Source organism: Talpa occidentalis, unplaced genomic scaffold (genome assembly GCF_014898055.3).
Source record: "Talpa occidentalis isolate TD23 unplaced genomic scaffold, MPIMG_talOcc4v2.1 talOcc4.10, whole genome shotgun sequence".
NCBI lineage: Eukaryota > Metazoa > Chordata > Mammalia > Eulipotyphla > Talpidae > Talpa > Talpa occidentalis.
In genome coordinates, this window is record NW_023600993.1 from 80,476,259 (window position 1) to 80,495,412 (window position 19,154).

The window sequence follows — 19,154 nt, forward strand, 5'->3', positions numbered from 1 at the left end:
TGAGTCAGAAATTCTCTCACCAATTTTGACAGAGATTAACACATTACCATAGTGGAAGTTCAGGGACATCTAAGAGGAAATTCAGCACAGAGACAAAGATGGGGGAGGGGGCGGGGATCTGGAAGAATAAAGACCACAGGATAGGAACATTTAATTGTAAATATCTGCTTTTCTTGCTGCGATGTAACACCTCCTCCTAGGCGGTTATAATTATCTCTTATATTGGTGCCCTTGTTTTTCCCTGAGGGCAGGGAGCATAAGGTGAGAGGAGAGAACCCCAGCAGGGTGGCAAGAGTAAACAAGATAGAAAATTTCACAAGAATAATAAAGTGGAAGGAGTGGTAACCACGGGGAATGTAAACCTTCCCTGAAACTTGTGGAAATCTTCAGCAGGGTAAGACAATATGCATAAGACTTGAGATTCAAGCCAGTTTTGTAAATCTCAAAGGACAAGATGCAATGTTTGATTAGAAAAACACAACACTAGCAAAAGGGTAGGCTGGCACTCAGCCAAGTGTCCAGTTTCATCTCTCCTTGTTGTCAAAGTAAACTTGACTCAACTGCGTGTAAAATGAGACCAGGAGAATCTGCCATGCCACAAACATGACCAACACAAAGCAATGCCAGTCTCTAGCACCAACTGCTCAGTCTTGTTGAGACCCAACTGTCACACAAGTTTCAACAGGCACAACATCTGGTCTCAAAGGGAATGAACAGCCAGAAATGCACAAGCTGACCAAGCAGTGTACGGTAAGAAAATATTAATATTTCTATTTGTTTTTTTTTTTAAGATTTATTTTATTTATACAAGAACCAAGGTACAGGCCAGAGGCGCGGGAGAGTGAGAGGATTCACCAGAGACCGAGCTGGGAACAGAACAGGCAGACCGATGAAATACACTGCTGTGGGGAGCAGCGGGGAGAGACAGGAGACGTCTGCTTGCCATGTGGATTGCTCTGAGGCTGACGGAGATCGAACTGGCACTGCATAGGCTGCGGACAGCTTCACAGCACTGCACTCAACCGCCTGCGCCACCACGGAGGCCCTATCGCTATTTGTTTTTAATCTATGTGTTAAAGTTTGTGAACTGCATTAGAACAGACAATAGTACATACGTCTCATCTAAAGACAATGTACTCTAAAAATGGTGCTCACAAATTATTTTTATACTTGGGGATCAAAATGTTGACTATTGCAAATGTAGGAGCAAAGTTCGGTTTCAGGTCACCCAAAACTAAAAGCAAGAGTTGCTCAGAGCATGCCTCTAGGGTAGGTTGGGCTCTGGATAAACCATTGTTTTCCTCCATTTTTTCTGTTTTTCCAATAACAATTTGTTGCCTTCAGGACTGTGATAACTTGGGAAATATTAACATGAATTATGCAAGTTCCTTGCTGAGTGAAGACAGTAGTCCTTATAATATTAAACTAGCACACAAGTGACTGAAAGCCATAAATCTTAATGGGTAAATATTGATACTTCCATGATTCCTCTACCTCTGGCAGTCCGTGATAGCCACACTCACTTTATTGTTTCACCAGAAAAACATAATAAATTGTTATCTATTGTCAGTTACTTTATATGTGTTCATCTATTTGACTTTCATGACAACTTGGTAAATACACAGCTACTATTTCTCTCATTTTACAGGAAAGGAAGCAGTGGATGCAATTTGCCTAATATTTCACAGCCAGGAAGGGAAATAATGAAATCCAGATTCAGTTTCTCTAGATCCCAAATGTCATGTTCTTAAGCCTGCGGTTCTTCCCATCCAGATGAAGTTCTTTAAAGCCCTCAAATTTTGAAATGACTTGTCCCCACCCCCGACACTCTGTGTTTTTGGAGCAAAGGAGAAGCAACGACTTTAGCCTAGCATTTTGAAATGGAAGACATAGAGCTTCATTTTAAAAAAGAAAGTGAAATTGTTAAACCTCTGGTCACTGACGTTTAATTGTTGACCTCTGCAGGATTTGTAGAGCTCTCTTAAACACTCAGTAACTGAATGTTGAGTTAGAGAAATTATAATTGGAAAAAGTTAATTGCTGTCTCCATCTCATTAAACCAATTTTGTGAGACAATTCAAGAGAGTACATGGCTATGCAATTTCCACACATCATTTGTTTGCTAAGTCACTCAGCCCTGGAAACCACTTATTTCTCAATTCAGAGCTAAATGCACATACCACAAAAAAATCTGGATCTAGCAAAAGGGTCAAAGTGGCTTTGATGAAAACGGGTCAGTGGGGGCCCTCTGTTTAACAGTCACCCCATTGGACGGAAAGCATATCTCCCCTGAAGGTACCTGCACTTCAAAGCTTGCTATTAAATGATAAGGAGGAGAAAAATATAATTTCTCCAGAATAATTTTTGCAACCACAGAAATATCTTGCATAAGTGGACACTCAATTCTTTCCACTTCATTCCTAAATGTACATTGCTGTGGTCTATGATGAAATAATTAGAATATCTAAGGAACTGTGTCTTCTGAGAGTTGCAGATAACAACCAGTCCCCTGCAATAATCAGATGTCTATTGTCTGAAAAGGTGAGGATAAAACACGAGGGGACTATAAATGTGAGGGAAAATTGACTCAGTACATGGGATTTGGAAGTAAAACCACTAAAAAATTGCAAAAGAAAAGAGCAAATTTCAGCAGAAAAAGTCATGAGAGGTGGTGACAAAATATTTGAAGATAGTTTTTAATTTGCTTTAAAAAAGGAAAAAATAATAGGTTTATATTCACTGTATACATGAAACAGTTGTAGTATTTTTCATACTCAATTCCTGCATCAGTGTTGTTAAAATTTAGAAACAGTAAGTTAATGAGAATAAAGCCATTAGAGTCAGCATGAAAATACAAAAAAAATGGGGAAAAATTATAGTGGGGGAGGCACTTGTCTTTTATGCCTTACTTATCCTGAAGTGTCTATTTTTATAGATAGTATAGTATCCTTATTTATCTTGAAATATCTACCTTTAAAATACAGTCCTTATCACTTCTCAGCCTTTTAGCTAAGATCAAGTGTAGTATCTGTTATCAGTTTAATCCTCTTAAAATACAGTCCCTTTGTTATAGAGCAACCCCGATATTAAACGGGTTCCTGGCTGTGGGTCCTCACCCGCGCGCTTTAAAGGGACTTATGAATACTCTACTACAGACACACGCAAAAGGGTTAATAAAAGGTTTATTTACAAGAGAAAAAGAAATAAGGAAAATGTACAACTCAGGGAGAAAATAGGGAAATAAAGTCTTTAATGCGTCCTACCCGATCCGACGACCTGGAAACCCAAAGTCACTCTCAGAGCTAGACGGACGCTGCGAGCTGGCCGAGGGCCCCAAAATGGAGAGAGAGCCCCCAAAGCCCACGTGTCTGCCTTTTGTATCCACCTGGCTGCTTAACCCCACCCTCAGGTCCCAGCCACCTTCCCTTTGGTGGTGATGGGATTTGGAGTTCCCAGTGTCTTTGGCTTTGACCTGGGGTGGGGGTGGAGTCCACAAAGCCTGTATGGAATTTGCTTTGGGACTGCCTTTTCCCCCTAACACCTTCACTTTTGTTCTCCTCAATCCTGTTGAATCTTTAGCCTTACATTTCTTTTCTTGATTCAAAATCTTCTTTTTTTTTAAAAGATTTATTTATTTATGCATACAAGAGCTGGGGTACAGGCCAGAGATGCGGTGGGGGGGGGGCGGTGAGAGAATCCACCAGAGACAGAGTGGGGAACAGAACAGGCAGATTGACTGAAATACACTGCTGAGGGGAGCAGTGGGTGAGACAGGAGAGGTCTGCTGCGCCGTGTGGGTTGCTCCCTGGCCGGCCAGGGGTGGAACTTGTATTGCAGAGGCTGCGGGTTGCTTCATAGGTTGTGTCTTAACCCCTTGCGCCACCAGGGAGGCCCTCAAAATCTTCTTGAGAATAAACATACCATTGAGACAGCGACTACTCATGCACATTCCCCCCTTGAAGCCTTTGAATAAATTGTTAACTTGAACTTGATCTGAAAGAAAAATTGATCACTTATGGCCTTTATTGTTTTATCTATACCTTCTGCCTGTTTTCCTTCTGACTGGGTGCAAAATTATTCTGAGAGCAATGTCACACTTTTCATTCTTTATTTTCCTTTTTAATTTAACACTATTTTCTCACTCAGTAATATTTCCCCCTACCCCAAAGTTTCATTCATTAAAAACGTTAGAAGCCTGTTATTAGGTACCTGCTATGTACCAGACACTGTGTCATGCTTTCTAGTTGTATGGAGGTAGATTGGGAGGAAGGCTAACTATTTCAGTATTTTTTTTCTACTTCAAAGTTTGCAATAACCATTAGTTCCTCAGTTGTCAAATGCAAAAGTATTACCTGCCAGCTAATGTAACACATGAAAAATAGTTAGGATTAATTAGATGCAATCATAGGGCTGGAAAAGTTTGTAAGATGTCACTTTTAGGCTTATTAATCTTTTGTAGATTGGGAAATATGTGTGTGTGTGTGTGTGTGTGTGTGTGTGTGTAGCTATTGCTCATATATGCATTGGAAATAAAATGATAAAGATGTCCTTTTTAAAAAATATAAAGCAAATGTGACCACAGACTATTAGTAAGTTCTACCTTCCTTTTCTCCCCTTAACTGTGACATATATTCAGAGTCACTTATTCACGTACCTCCAGAATGTGAGCTAATTAGAAATTTTAACCCGCTTTACATGAGTCAGTCATTTAATTTTTTTGAAGTAACATTGATTTATAATTTTATATAGGTTCATTTATACAATATTATAATTTGACTGTTGAATCAGGCTGAGGTCCAAGAGTCAGACCCCAAAAGCTGGGTCCTTTCTTGGCGAGGAAAGACTTCAACATTTAAACCAGAGTTAGGCAGAAAAGCATTAAGTTTATTGTCATATAAGGAGAAGGACAGGAAAGCTCTCTGAACAGGGAGGGTAGCCAAGTGGGTAGCTGCTGAGGGGCAGGAAACAGGGGCTTAAATCCTTTATTCAAAAAAGCGAGTGGGAGGGTAGTGATTGGGAGGGCTGCACAAGGTGTTCCCCTCTAGCTGATTTTGGCCACTTTGCGCAGGGGTCTCCTTGACTGAATGATGTCTGGTTTTTGGAAGGCAAAAGGTGCTAATCTTGGTCAACACATATGTTTGCTCCTGGGGTGGGCAATCTTTGGAATATCCTGTTTTCCAGGGTGTTATCAGGCTGAGGCTGCCCAGGGTCCTAACTGCCTGCATTCCCAATGTACTTCCATCTTCATCATGTGTATACAGAAAATGTATATACACTACATTTTCATGGCCACCAAAAGTCTGGTTTCCATCCTCAACCATACCTCTGATCCCTTTGACCTTATTAACCTTATTACTTCTGGTAACAACCATTTTGTTGTCTTATTCATTTGTTGTACTTATTTTTCTTCCACATATAAATGAAATCATATGGTATTTTTCTCTATTTCATTCCTTTCACTTACCAGAATATCCTCAAGGTATGTGAATTGTGACATGCTGTCACAAATGCCAGGGTTTCATCTTTTTTATACCTGAGGAATATCCTATTATGTATATATACAACACTTTCTTTGTCCGTTCTTCTGTTGATAGGTATTCAGGTTGCTCCAAAATCTTGGCTTTTGAAAATAAGACTAATGAACATAGGGATTGTCTATTTAGTGTTTTTGTATTCCTCCGCTAAATACTCAGAAGTGGAATGGCTGGATCATAGGTTATTACTATTCTTAATTTTTTGAGGAAACTATACTGTTTTTCATAACGCTATACCAATTTATATTCCTATCAACAGTGTACAAGGGCTTCCTTTTCTTCCCTGAATCAGCAATGATAAGGTTTGAGTCAGTGGCTTTCAGGGGAATAATCACTTTACTGACGCATACATGCATATCTGATTCACAAATTTTAGTAAGTCATTAAAATCTTCTTAAATTTTCAAATAAGAACTTTTTCTTAAAGTTTAATTTGAATCTACTGTATAAGGATTTGTTAGCATGTGACTGAGAGGTATCCAGGGACCCCAAACTGTTGGGGGTACATGGCTCTAAAAGGTTTCCAGCCATCTGGATGCACAAAGGCAAAGGCTAAATCTTAGTGTGAAAGATTTTTTTTTATTTATTTAGATTATTTATTTATTTATACAAGCACTGGGTACAATCAGAAGCTTGGGAGGGTGAGAGAATTCACCAGAGCCAGAGTGGGGAGCAGAGTAGGCAGAAGGACCGAAGTGCACTGCTGAGGGGAGCAGCGGGCGGCAGGAGAGGTCTGCGCACCATGTGGGACCCTCTGCCTGTGGCGGGGAGCAGCTGGGAATCGAAACAGCTCTGCTGGGCTTCGCAACCCAGCGCTCAATCGCTGCACCACCTAGGAGGCCCAGTGTGAAAGAATTTTTAATAGAATTGGTGTGCATAGGCAAAAGAAAGGATTTCAAATAATAGTTTCCCAATATAACTCCAAAATTTACCCATCTTCTAGTATCAAATGCCTAGCCTAAGAGTTTCAGTCCAAAGTGGGCTACTGAGGTCTGAAAGCTTGCCACAAATTTAGGTTATCTCCAGGTTAGTAACCACAAAAAAAGGGTGAGGCAGGTGCCAGAGAGCTGGGGCAGACAGAGTCTCAAAATTCAAAATGTACTACATAATCCAAAAGGAGGAGAAGATAATGGCTGCCATTGTCTCTGCCAAGGACCAGTAGCAGCCTCCCCATGTGTCTCTTAACCATGTGACTCAGATATCTCTTCTAAATATTTCTGCATGTCTCTCCTCCAAGTGTCTCCTCCGGAAGTGAATATCTACCTCCTTTTATATATCCACCTTGCTCCTTCCCAGCTGCCACTCCATTTAGGAACTCTGGTTCATGACATACTTACTGGTAGTCTAAGGTGGCTGCCTGTAAGTGGAGGTGGGGAAAATGAATTCTATTCAAATGTTCTGCCCTCTTTTGCAAAGATGTATGGGTAACAGATTTAGATGTTTTCTTTTTGGTCAATCTTAATTATTTGAAAATAACTCTTTAATGTTCACCCTTGAATTATTTTGTCTTTTATGTGTTTAGATTATATGATCCAGAGTCCCTTGCTTGTGTGCAAGTAATCTGATCCTTAAAAAAAATTCTACTTCCATTTAAATTTTTTGCTTTAATTTAATAGTTTTCTTGTTATTATATTAAAATAAGTAATGTTTGTTGAGTGCTAACTAGGTGGGACTGACAAGAATATGATTTACAAAAATCGTAGAGAATAGAGGTCAAGAATATTTGCTTTGGGACTCTTTGTTGAATTCTGACTTCTTTTAAAAGTTGTACCACCATGAACAGATACTCCCACCTCAGTTTTCTCATTTATTAAATTACAGTAAAAAATTATTCATTCCTTAGTCTTTTTCCAGGAAAGATGAATAAAAGCAACTGGAATTATGTTTATGTCTAAAATGATAAGATAAGTGGTTAAAATGTACAAACAATGGTTTTTAAGACCCTGGACTTCAGATACCCATGAATGATGATTCTGGTGAGACATGAAACAAAAATGATGAGCCTTATAATGGTCCCAGATAATGGCCTTGATAGAATCTTCATGTCTTGGCACAGGGAAGGAGAAACCCAAGGAGAGTCCAGCAGAATCTATGAGTTGAGAATGAACTGAGCCTGGGGAATAAATTTGGCTAATGAATTTGATTGAATGCTAGAGAGAAGGAAACTGAAGAGCGAGAACTTGTCACCTGCAGAGGACCTCCCCCTGTATTTAGCAGAGCATTGATCAGCTTGGGCATGGTTACCCAACACCAAGGAAAAAAAATCACCCAAAAGGATTAGAATTAACATTGTTTGGCACTCATACAGTGCTGGGAATAGTGGCTCTACCTAGTAGCCAAACTGGAAAACTTCAAACATCATGGGACATTGGATTCAGTGCCTGAAGGTAGTAAATATTGGGCCTTAGTAATAGGGAATAATGAGCACTGGACTAAATATCCCATGGATATACCCAACAAATTATAAAAGCAAGACCCTAAAGGATCAAAATATTCACAAATAAATTTTCCAGAATAAATCTCAAGGATTCTTATAGTAAGTAATGTAAAACATGTAATAACACAAATGGTAAACAGCAATTAATGCCAGGTCTCTAATCAAAAGTAACTAGGCAAAAAAAAAATCTGGAAAATAAGATTCATTATGAGAAAAAAATAATTATTTCAAACTGATTCAGATGTTAAAATTAGCAGACAAGGGCATCGAGACAGTTCTACATTCAAAAGATAATTTTTTTCTTTGGGCAAATGAAAAATGACACCAGGCAGAAATATAAATCTATACAAAAGAAATAACTATTATTTCAATTTATTATTATTTAAACTTCTTGAAAAGATAGCTTACTGTTTAAGTAAAAAATAATAGTAATGTAATATAGGGTTCATAACATGTGCAAACAAATACATATAGTAAAAACATGAAAACTGGTACTAAACTCTCAGCTCTAATATTATTCACAAGATTCTGGAAACATAGGAACCATTATGAAACTAGGCAATTTCGTTAACACCTCCATATCTGGTTCTGTAAACTCTTAAGATTGAAGAAGGGGTTCCTTCTGTTGATTCACTTTGGGCAAGCTTATTTTCTGACTAGAAGTGGTCTACAACTAGAAGCATAAACCATCACTTCTGATTTGTCTTTGTTGCCACGTTCAATTATGTGATCTCTTGAATCTTAAATTCTGTACTGTAGACGTTTACATCAAAACATTCAATAGTATACCTCTAGAAGATCAGATAACCCTGATGTTGGGTGTGGGTTAAATTACTACCACCAGAAAATTGGTATTAACTGTTTGTAGGGTAAGGAAAAATACCAGGCTTTTCTGCCATCATCAGGATAGATGAGGGAACCCTGTGATCCTGAATGCATGCCTGATGGCGGGCACCTGGAGTGGGTACACCTGGGCTAGACTGTGCTTTTAAGGGCGGCGTCACGGGCACGCCAGGAGAAGCCAAAGCAGAAGCCGAAGAGAAGCCAAGAGAGAAGCAAAGAAGCAGAAGCAGAGAACACCAGAGAGCCCAGAGAGAGTGGGGATTTGCTGGGGGCTGGGAGGACTGCCAGCCTCCCGGCCCCCCAGCATCCCTGCCTGCCATATGCCTGGTGAACCCCAATAAAAGACCTGCAAAAATCCACTGAGGACTCTGACTCCTCCTTTACCCGGTCTGCATGGGATCAGAAAACCTGCACTGGTCAATTCCTGACTTTACACTGTTCAAAGAGGGATGAGGCTTTGGAATCATCACTTCGCCAGTTTATAATGGTCTTTCAACTCAGACTGAAGAATGAAAACATGGGGGGATTGAGAATCAACATTCTGCCCATGAATGTGACTGGATAGGACTATGGACCACTTAGGTCAACATTACTTGGTTTCAGGAAAATTTGTTTGAGAGTTAAGGCTGTAAAAGAATAAATAATTTCAATGTGTGCTGAAGAAAATCCCTACAGAGTAATTTAATGATGACAATGTTCTGGTCATCTTGGCAAACAGCACACATATCAAACAAAGGTACTTTTCAATTCACATCAAGATCATTAGTCCCCTGATCCTAAAGTGTTACATCATGAATTTTGCCTAATTTCATTCATTTGGCTTTTGTCTTGAAAGACCCATCTTTAAACCACTTGGGTTCAGATCCCCAAAACCTAAATATCCCATTTGTAATTTCCCCTTTCTGAGACACAGAGGCTAAAAGTGTGTAGTGCCAGGAAGGTACAGAGCAGGTTCTCTATGATCGGGGCAGATGGGTAAACGAGAGTCCCGGAGCCCTCCATGGCTTTTCCAGGCTTTTACTGAGCTGCTTACAAGGTAGGGGGCCAGGGGTCCGGGGGAGGGAGGCCCTGGAGGCTGGCAGGCCTCCCAGCCCTTTGGCGAATCTTCACTGTTTCTGGGCTCTTCTCTGCTGCTGCTTCTGCTGTTGTTGCTGTTTCTTCTACTCTCATTCTGCTGCTCTCTTCTGCTGGTGTCCCATGATGCCGCCCTTATAAGCCCAGTCTCAGGCAAGGTGCACCCACCTATGCATGCCCACACCCTACTCCAGGTGCCCACCATCAGGCATGCATGTAGGACTTCAGGGATCGATCATTAATGCTAATGACAGGAGGGTGAAAAAGCCAGATAATTTTCATTTACCCTGCAAGGTGTTTAAAACTTCCCTTTAGTAACAGATTTTGTGTTATTTGGGGACTTCAGTGATCCTGATCTTTGTAATCTCAAAGTCTTCATTTATAAAATATGTCATTTGAACTAAAGGGGGAAATAAAGAGTAGTGGAATAGGGGAGTCACTTAGGGGTGGGAAGTCAGACAATAAAGGTTACATTATCAAGCAAGTTACCACAGTGGGTGACTGCTGTTTAAATGTTGGGAAACTGGGAGACACTTGCAGAACATGATTTCAAATTAGGCCAGCAGATCTGAGCAGCAAGGAAGGTTATTTATCTGTGTTCCAACCTCTGCTCCAACATTGGTTGGAACTTGCACCCAGAACATTATTCTCCCTCCAGCATTTCTGGTTTGCCCTGAGCATGGGCCAAATTAAAGCTCACAAGCAGAGAGAAGCAGGTGTTTGCAATAAGCAGCCTCCATAGTGTAGGGGTGAGTCTCTAGGGGAAAAGAGCAGGATGTCAATAGCCTTAGCTGCATAAATCATGCAGGAATGCAGCCTTTATTCTATTGTCCTTGCCAGTTAAATTATCTTTAGAGTCTATTTAAACTCACCAATCTTTCACAGTTGCTATTGAATGGATTGCTTCATATTTGGGTGTATGACTTCAATTTGTTAGCATTGTAGTACAGAAATGCTGTGGGATTCCAAGATGCAATGCAGCTGTCCCATGCTTGCTACTCATGGAGAGACATTTATAAAATAATTTTATGAGTTTAGTTATCGCTGTACAGGTTTCACACCTAAAGAAGTCAGATCACTGATGTCCCTGCATTTGCCACATGTTTTATCTTTAATAAAAGTAGTTGTGGGTGTTTATTATGACTCTGGTGATGATTCATTTTCCCTCTTTATTATAGTTCAGGGCACTGTTACGTTGCTATTTTCCATTTCAGTTTTCTGAGATGACATGTTTTACAGAGGAAACTATAGAAAGACTCAGATCAAAAGTGCGTGACCTTCTCCTAGATAACATGTATTTTATTTTCTGTCTTAGCCAGTAATATAATTTTTCTGTATCCCAAATAAAAAACCAACATAAATGAAAACTGATCAGAGAGACCTGAAAGTTGATCATTATCAAGTGACTATTACAGGGAAAATTTCCAAACCCAACTAAAAATTAACTGCATTAAAATGTTCAGGACATGGGGCATGCTCAAGTGTGATTTAACCATCATTAGCAGGAATATTATGAAGGTCGCCATTATCTGATGGGGTCAGGAAGTACGTAATTTCAAAGTCTCCCTATCCTAAGATTCTGTGATTACTTACAATCCTCACAGTGTTCTGTAATGAGGTGGCCTGTATTATTATCTATGCTGATAATAAGTTACCCAAAACTGAGTGGCTCAAAACCAACATTTATTATTTCATAGATTCTCAGGGTCAAGAATTCTGGGTGTGGCTGAGCAGGGTTATGGATCTCAAGGTTTCTCATAAAGCTGCAATCTTATTAGTCAGGAAGGAAAGTCAGTTCAAGGCTTCACTTGAGAACTCGCTGGTGTGGTTGTTGACAAGATCCAGTTTCTCACAGACTGCTGCCAGAGTTCTGCTGGAGTTCTCTGTCACGTGGGTCACTCTGTAGGACAGTTTACAACATGACATTGGCTTGCATTAAACTGAGCAAGAGAGAGCAAGAGAGAACAAGCCAGAAGAAGGCCAGTCATTTGTAACCTCATCTCATCACCACTTTTGCTTTATCCTGCATTCTGAAAGCAAGGCTCAAGATGATGAGGATTTCATAAAGTGAGGAAAGCTCTGGGTTGAGGAGGGATGTTGGGGGGAAGGGAGGAAGGAATTGAAGAGGAGGAACTGAGGGTGTGGGAAGGGATTGGTGGGGTATCATTTAGAAGCAAGACCTGAAGCTTTCCATGACACAAAAGTATCTCCCTTCTAAGGTTGCCGAGTAGGCCAGTGCATCCAAGGGAATGAACTCCACCCATGCCACCCTGAACAAGGGAATGCTGGGAAGGGGTTGGAGCTGGAGACTATTTTTGAGAAACTTTCAAGAGGAGTGATGTCTGCGGGTTTGTTAGCCTTCTAGGGGAAGCTGCAGCTGAAGGTAGTTGTGCTGGGGGCCAGTGGGCCTTCAACACCATTGGGAAGAGGGGGAGAGAGTCCAGGAGTCCCTGATCTCAGCAGGGGCAGGCTCTGCTGTTCCCTGCAGACTCTGTAGCTGCAACTCCGTTTGCACCATCCACTGGTAACTGGATCTTCTCCCTCTCCCTCTACCCTGTTGGTTAGAAAAAAATGTTTTTATTTACTTTTTTGCTGCACCCTCCCTTTGGTTTGCATTTGTGACAGCAGGTGGACAGATCCAAGACTGGTGAGAGACATTCTGACCCAAAGACAGTTTTTAGACCTTTTTATCCAGGAACAATATTTCAGGTAAAGCATTTTCCATCTTCAGATCCCCTTCAGCAAATTATTTTAAATGCAAATGTATTTCACTGAAGAGTTATGTTCAGGAGCAGCCATGATAATTCAGGACTACAGATCACCTTTATATTCATTATACAGGTGACAGAGACTATTCAATTTTACTCCGGGGGTTGGGAAGTAGAGAATAGTTGGTATCTCTAGAATATTCTATACATGAAAGGGCACCACTACCACAGATAAAAAGGTCAGCCCAGTAACACAAAGGACCTTGGTGCAAAGGGGACTCTAAAAGGAAAGTTAAGGTAAAGAAGACATGTTATCTAGCACAATCCTGCCTTCAAGTTTTCCTGGAGGGTCAGTTCTTTGAAACCAAATACTGATTCTTGTCCTGTTTTGGACTCTTTCTTTTGGGCTTTTTCTTTTGCTTTACCTTAATGCCTATAACATACCATATTAGTTTTATATAGTTCTCAAAGTTCTTGCTCTCTTGCTTTTTCAGCCTATTCTCTAATGACACATTCTTCATTTCCCATTAATCACGTGAGGAAGAGAGCAATTCCCTTGATCAAGAATGCCATGCCCTGTGTGTCACCTATTTGCTTTTCCATAGGCAGTCAATGCTGCTCAATATTTCTATATCACAGCAATGTAGTTGCCTTAACTGGCATGAATTTTATGGCTCATCCTATGAGTTTGAAAGCTAATGCTGTACCCTCTTGAAGGCTTTCATTTATTATTGCCTCTGTCTATTCATGTCATGTCTTCTTGTCTTATTTCCCCAGATAGATTTTTTTTTTTTTTTGAGGGAAAAGAACTTGCCATATGCTTATTTTGTGCCTTGGGTTTTGCATTTTGATTGTCTCTGATGTGAACTTTAACTATAGGTCCATTATAAAAATAAACGATGAACTCTGCTTTCTCCCAGAGCTTAGAATAGTGTGACTGGCATGTAACAGGCACTCAGTAAGTATTGCTAAATGTATAAAGGTCATGATTAATCATTGCCAATCATAGTTAAATTCTTGATAGCTATAGGGGCATAATTTCTTAAATCCAGATATGACAATCTGGGGAGTGGAAACACATGTGCATCTCTGAGAATTTTATGTATAAATTAGGTAGCATCTTCTATCTGAGGAAATGAAGTATTCACTGAATGATATTAGGACAGGTTTTCCATCTGGAAAATAAAATTCAAACCCCATCTCCCACCCACCACTCACAAAAAAGTTAATTCAAGATGGGTTAAAATCTAAGTACATTTTTAAAATGAGAGAATATGTTTATGACTTTGGGAAAGTCCTGCAAATGCTATAAAACATTTGATAAATTTTAAACTTTAGTATTATAAAATGTCATTATTGAATCTGAAAGACAAATCATAAATGGGAAAATCATTTATAACATATATTAAACAGATATCCAGGACATACAAATAATTTTTCATTTAATAAAAAATTTCACAAAATACATCTATGGGGTAGAAAAAAAACCAATACTTTTATATATGTATATATAGTAACACATGCATTGCATTTATTAAATAAAAATTTCATAGTTTTTTCCACAAAAGCTATGTGGAAAATATGTTCAACTGTACTTGCTACCCAGGGAATTGAAAAATTTAAATAAATTTGATGCAATGATTTGTATCTGCTTGGCAAAATCAAAACATTTTTAAATTTCAAGTATTGGCAAGTGTGGAGTGACATTAACTTTCATGCACGACTGCTGAGAATAATTGGGCACTGCCATCTTGCAGAAGAATTTGGCAGAATTTCTTAAAATTTGATTATGACTTTGGGATGGTCCTGAAAGTGCTATAAAATTTTGATAATTTTTAATTGTATAATTAAAATTTGACTAAACAATTCTGCTTCTGGTTATGAGGAAAAAACCCTGACTTGGGCAGAGAGACACATACAAGGGACTAGTTAAAATTTTTGCACCTCTCCTTTGGCATAACTCTATACAGAAACTAAATTAGTAGTTCTCGGTGTTCTGGCAAGGAAAGATCTCAAAAATATTTCTTAAAAAGGCACAGTGATATGACCATATGAAACCATTCATATATCAAAAATCTTTACATATTTATATTTCTATATTTCTGTAAGTTTTCTAGATAGGAAAGTCATAGAGGAGGAAAGCAAATGGCCAATAACTTTATGGAAAATAGGTTCAAATTTCACTGGTTACTTATATTTTTGTAAGTGTGTGAAAGATACACACACATCTGCACACACTCTCACACCCATATAAACACATAGCAAAAGAATCAAAAGTTTATTGTGTGAGGGACTGGGATTGGTGGCTATTCCAAAGTGCTTTTATTTTATTTGCTATTTTAAATACACAATTTAGCAACAGAATCCATGTTTAATCCATAAAATAAAGTAAAATAGAAGATAAATTAAATCTGTGGGGACTATGAAGGAATAATTAACTGGACGTATTACTTGTACTGAACAAATGTTTGAATCCCTAATGCTCATCGCCACCCCCCCCCTGCCCCCAGGCATGCCTATGAAAGAAGAGACATGTGTGATCTGTAGAAACAAATACAGATGCTCGTGACATCAAAATTTTCTCTCTCCACCATCTAAGGCTGTTGATCACCGTTCATGATTCTGACTTCAGAATAGTCAGACTCAAGAATGCAGCCTTTTGACTTCTCTGACCATTAAAGGGAATTCATGATCAGTGTCTTCCTGGAGAATGCATCTTATCTGGTAATTAACTAAAAGACTGACCATTTTCAGAAGTGGAGTTAGAATGCCATTCTTTCAATTGAAGGTCTAATTTTTATTTTTTGTATAATTAAGCATTGTTTTCTTTTCAATGACAGAAATTCATCCTGAGTGATGACTTTATTCCTAATATTCCAATTGTTTGCTAGAATAAATATATAACAGCGGAGTCAGTGATTACCTTAATTTTAATCCTAGAAAAGTATTATATTCATTTTTAAGGACTCTTGGATAAAATATCCATTCATGCACTCAAAATCCCTCTAAAAGTGTAAGGCAAATACACCAGTGAACATCCTGAATGTTACTTCTCTTCCTCACCAAATAAAATTATCTATATTTGGTAGACATCAGTCTTTTCTTTGTTTATTTTTTGTTTGTTTGTTTTCATTATTTTTGCCAAGTGCATTATCCATTCGGGGGCACTGATTTTCACCAGATCCCAATTTCTTAAAATGCTTGAAATCAATTCTTTAAATGCTAAAATATGATTCTGTTTTATGACCTGCATTCCTTTATAATGGCTCATATTTTCAAAGATTGTTAGGTATTTATTTCTAAATAAACTGTTGTGCTTTGGGTCTTTGAAATAATGACAATGGACTCTTTTCATACATCAAGGATTATCTAGTGAATGGTGGGGGTGAGGGGTAGGTGGGCGGGAGGTGGTTATTTGCTTCTAATATCAAAGAATCTCTTTGAATCTAGATAAGAATTTCCTTCCTTAAATCTCTTCCTTCCTTCCTTCCTTCCTTCCTTCCTTCCTTCCTTCCTTCCTTCCTTCTTTCCTTCCCTCTCTCCCCCCCACCCTCACCACCGCTTTTATTTTAGTTCTGAGTATGAATCATAGAAATTGGTATCACTCTAAGTTTCAAATTACTGTAAATGAAATGTTTCCACAGTTATCAAGGCTAGTGTAAAGTAAGATTTTTTTTTTAAGATTTATTTATTTATTTATACAAGCACTGGGTACAGTCAGAATCACGGGAGGGTGAGAGAATTCACCAGAGCCAGAGCGGGGAGCAGAACAGGCAGACTGACGAAGTACACTGCTGAGGGGAGCAGCAGGCAGCAGGAGAGGTCTGCGCACCAGGTGGGACCCTCACCCAGGGCCGGGGATAAAACTGGCGCTGCAGAGGCTGTGAGCAGCTACTCAACCCAGCACTCCACTGCTGTGCCACAGGGGAGGCCCCAAAGTAAGATTGTTAACGAGAAAAAAGAGGGAGAGATTATTTAGTAATACATTTAGTTCTAATTGTAGACATCAGCTGAAAGGGCATTCTATCAATTAATAACTCTGCATCTGGAGAGTTTCCAGAAATATAGCTTAGAAAATGTACAGTCAGTGATGACCCAAAGATTTAGGCGTCTCTGCTAAGATAGGGTTCATGCCCTTTCTCCAAAATGCTTATTTCTACTTGTCATTTATAAAATTTACTGAAGTAGGAGATACAAAACTTATACTTCATGATAAAGAAAATTTGTCTCAAGGCCCTGTTGGCTATTTATAACTTTGGCAAAATCACAATCATCTGAGTTATATCAGAAGAAAATGCCAGGAGCTGATTAATTTTAATTATCTCCTCCAAGTGTGCAATAGGCCTAATTCTGATCAATTCTGTCTTATAACTATTATTTAAAGAATTCCTGCGTGTCTACAGACTGTGTTAGCTTTGCGAATTGCACAAAAATTACCCAGTCCTTATTCTGAGATCTGTCAATGAACAACATCATTTATGTTTGTATAAAATTAGGAACAATATACAAATGGAGAAAATGCTCATTTCTTTCTACAGATTTGCCTATCTGAAAATTACATAGGAACTCAAGAACAATTATGTCATTTTTGTCTTCCTGTCCCCTACGCTTTGCGTTATGCCTGGTACAAGGTGGGCACTGGGCAAAGGAGTATTTATGTATTCATGCTGGGCATAGCTAACCTATAGTTTTAACCTTTTAAAACTTTTAAGACTTTAATCCAGCAGGAGTTTATTTTTTTAATACGTCATGAGATAGAAATCCAACTTCAAAAAAAAAAAAAATCCAACTTCTTTATTTGCCAAAAAACCAACCTTTTTTCCCTGTTCTTTTACTGACCAAAGTCCATAACTTAATGAGGTCTCTTTCTGTGTTTCTCTTAAATTTGTTTGTTTAATATTTCTCTTCCTGTCTTAAATTCCATAGCTTGAAAGTATATCTCCCTTCCTGGTACAGCTAGTCTGCTCTCGCTGCTTCTAGAGGGTCGTCATCAAAAGGGTCCTGATTATTCTTAGCCTATTGTATTGTACTTCCCATATAAATTGTAACCAACATTAACATCAGTTTCCAATAAAAGCCCTTTTGGGATCTTAATTGGAATTATATTGAATCTAGGTCATTTAAGGAAAAATTAGAATATTTATAACATTAACTCTTCTTAATCATAAAAATGTCTCTATTAATTTATGTCTTCCTTGATATCTTAATGCAAATTTATAATTTTCCCAATGGAGGTCATGCATATCTTCTATTAGATTTAACCCTAGGTTCTTGATATATTCTGATGTTTTTGTCTGTAGTATCATTTTCTTTAACTATGTTCTAAGTGTTTGCACTTTATTATAATTAGTTACGTGTTTTGTGTTTTCTATGTCACCAGGCAACATGAAAATCATAAGAGAATTGATCCTTACTTTAAAATATTTTCACTTTTTTTCTTTTCTTACTATACTTGTATCCCATATACAATTAGCAAAAACAATGAAAGTAAAATTCCTTGAGTTTAAAAGTTTCTCCATTTAGAATATGTTTCCACTTAGTTTTTTGGCAGATCTTAAAGTTTCCTTTTATTCCTACTTTGGTGAGTTTTTCAAATTATAAATAGATATATATTTTGCAATTTCTTACTCTATAACTATTTAAATCATCACCATGTATTTTTCCTCTTTTACATAAACAATGTGATGAAATACATTTACATATGGTTATTGCCTAAATTTATTTTGGGCATGTCATATTATCATTTTTACACACTGATTCAATTTATAATTTTTCGGATATTTACCTCTATATTTATGATCAAAATGGATATGTGAATTTTCTATATTAATCATTCATAACAGAATTTACCAAAGTATGGTCTGGGAACCTCAGTCTTTAAAGATGCTCAATATTAGTAAGGGTTTCACAGTCATTTAAGTATACAATTTATATGTAGAATACCCTTATAGGAGATTTACAATGTACATTAATAATATAGTAATATTAAATATGTGTATTTAATTTTGCTTTCCTATCCAGTTTGACTCAAAAACGATTTCTCCGGCAAAGCATCCTATTGAGAGTGCAGGGAAATGTGGAGTTAATGAAAGCAGGAAATTTTAAAAAGAAAAAGAAAAGTTTATTAATGCCTTTTATGGACTGATTTTCTATTTTAGATGTTATGGGCAACGCCCCAGCAGTGGGGTAAAATAGCGCATTTGCTTTGTTTTGGGTTATGCAGAATATCCTGAAATTCAGTATTAACTGAGGTACAATTGTGCAGAAAGTTTATACCATTAATCTTGCTCAGACATCAGCAAACAATGGCCAGGAGTGTGGTCCAAATATAGATCTTTCTACAATAAGATAACCACACAGGGTTTCTTATCTAACCAAGACAGTTGACTAATGTAGCACAACTAACCCAACTATGAATGAACACAATGGTAAGTGGTAACATGTCCTCGCCCACTGGACTGCACACTAGCATGTGAAGTAGATTTTATCACTGACCCCCAACTCAATGGTTCAGATCCTCTTACCAGCCCTGCACCCATCCCTCTGATCTTATGTGCTT

At 38.3% G+C, this 19,154-nt stretch overlaps 1 pseudogene; it reads left to right on the plus strand.

The window, feature by feature from the left end:
* The first annotated feature begins 2,989 nt into the window (after positions 1-2,989).
* Positions 2,990-3,084, plus strand: LOC119237786 (U2 spliceosomal RNA; annotated as a pseudogene).
* The last annotated feature ends 16,070 nt before the right edge of the window (positions 3,085-19,154 follow it).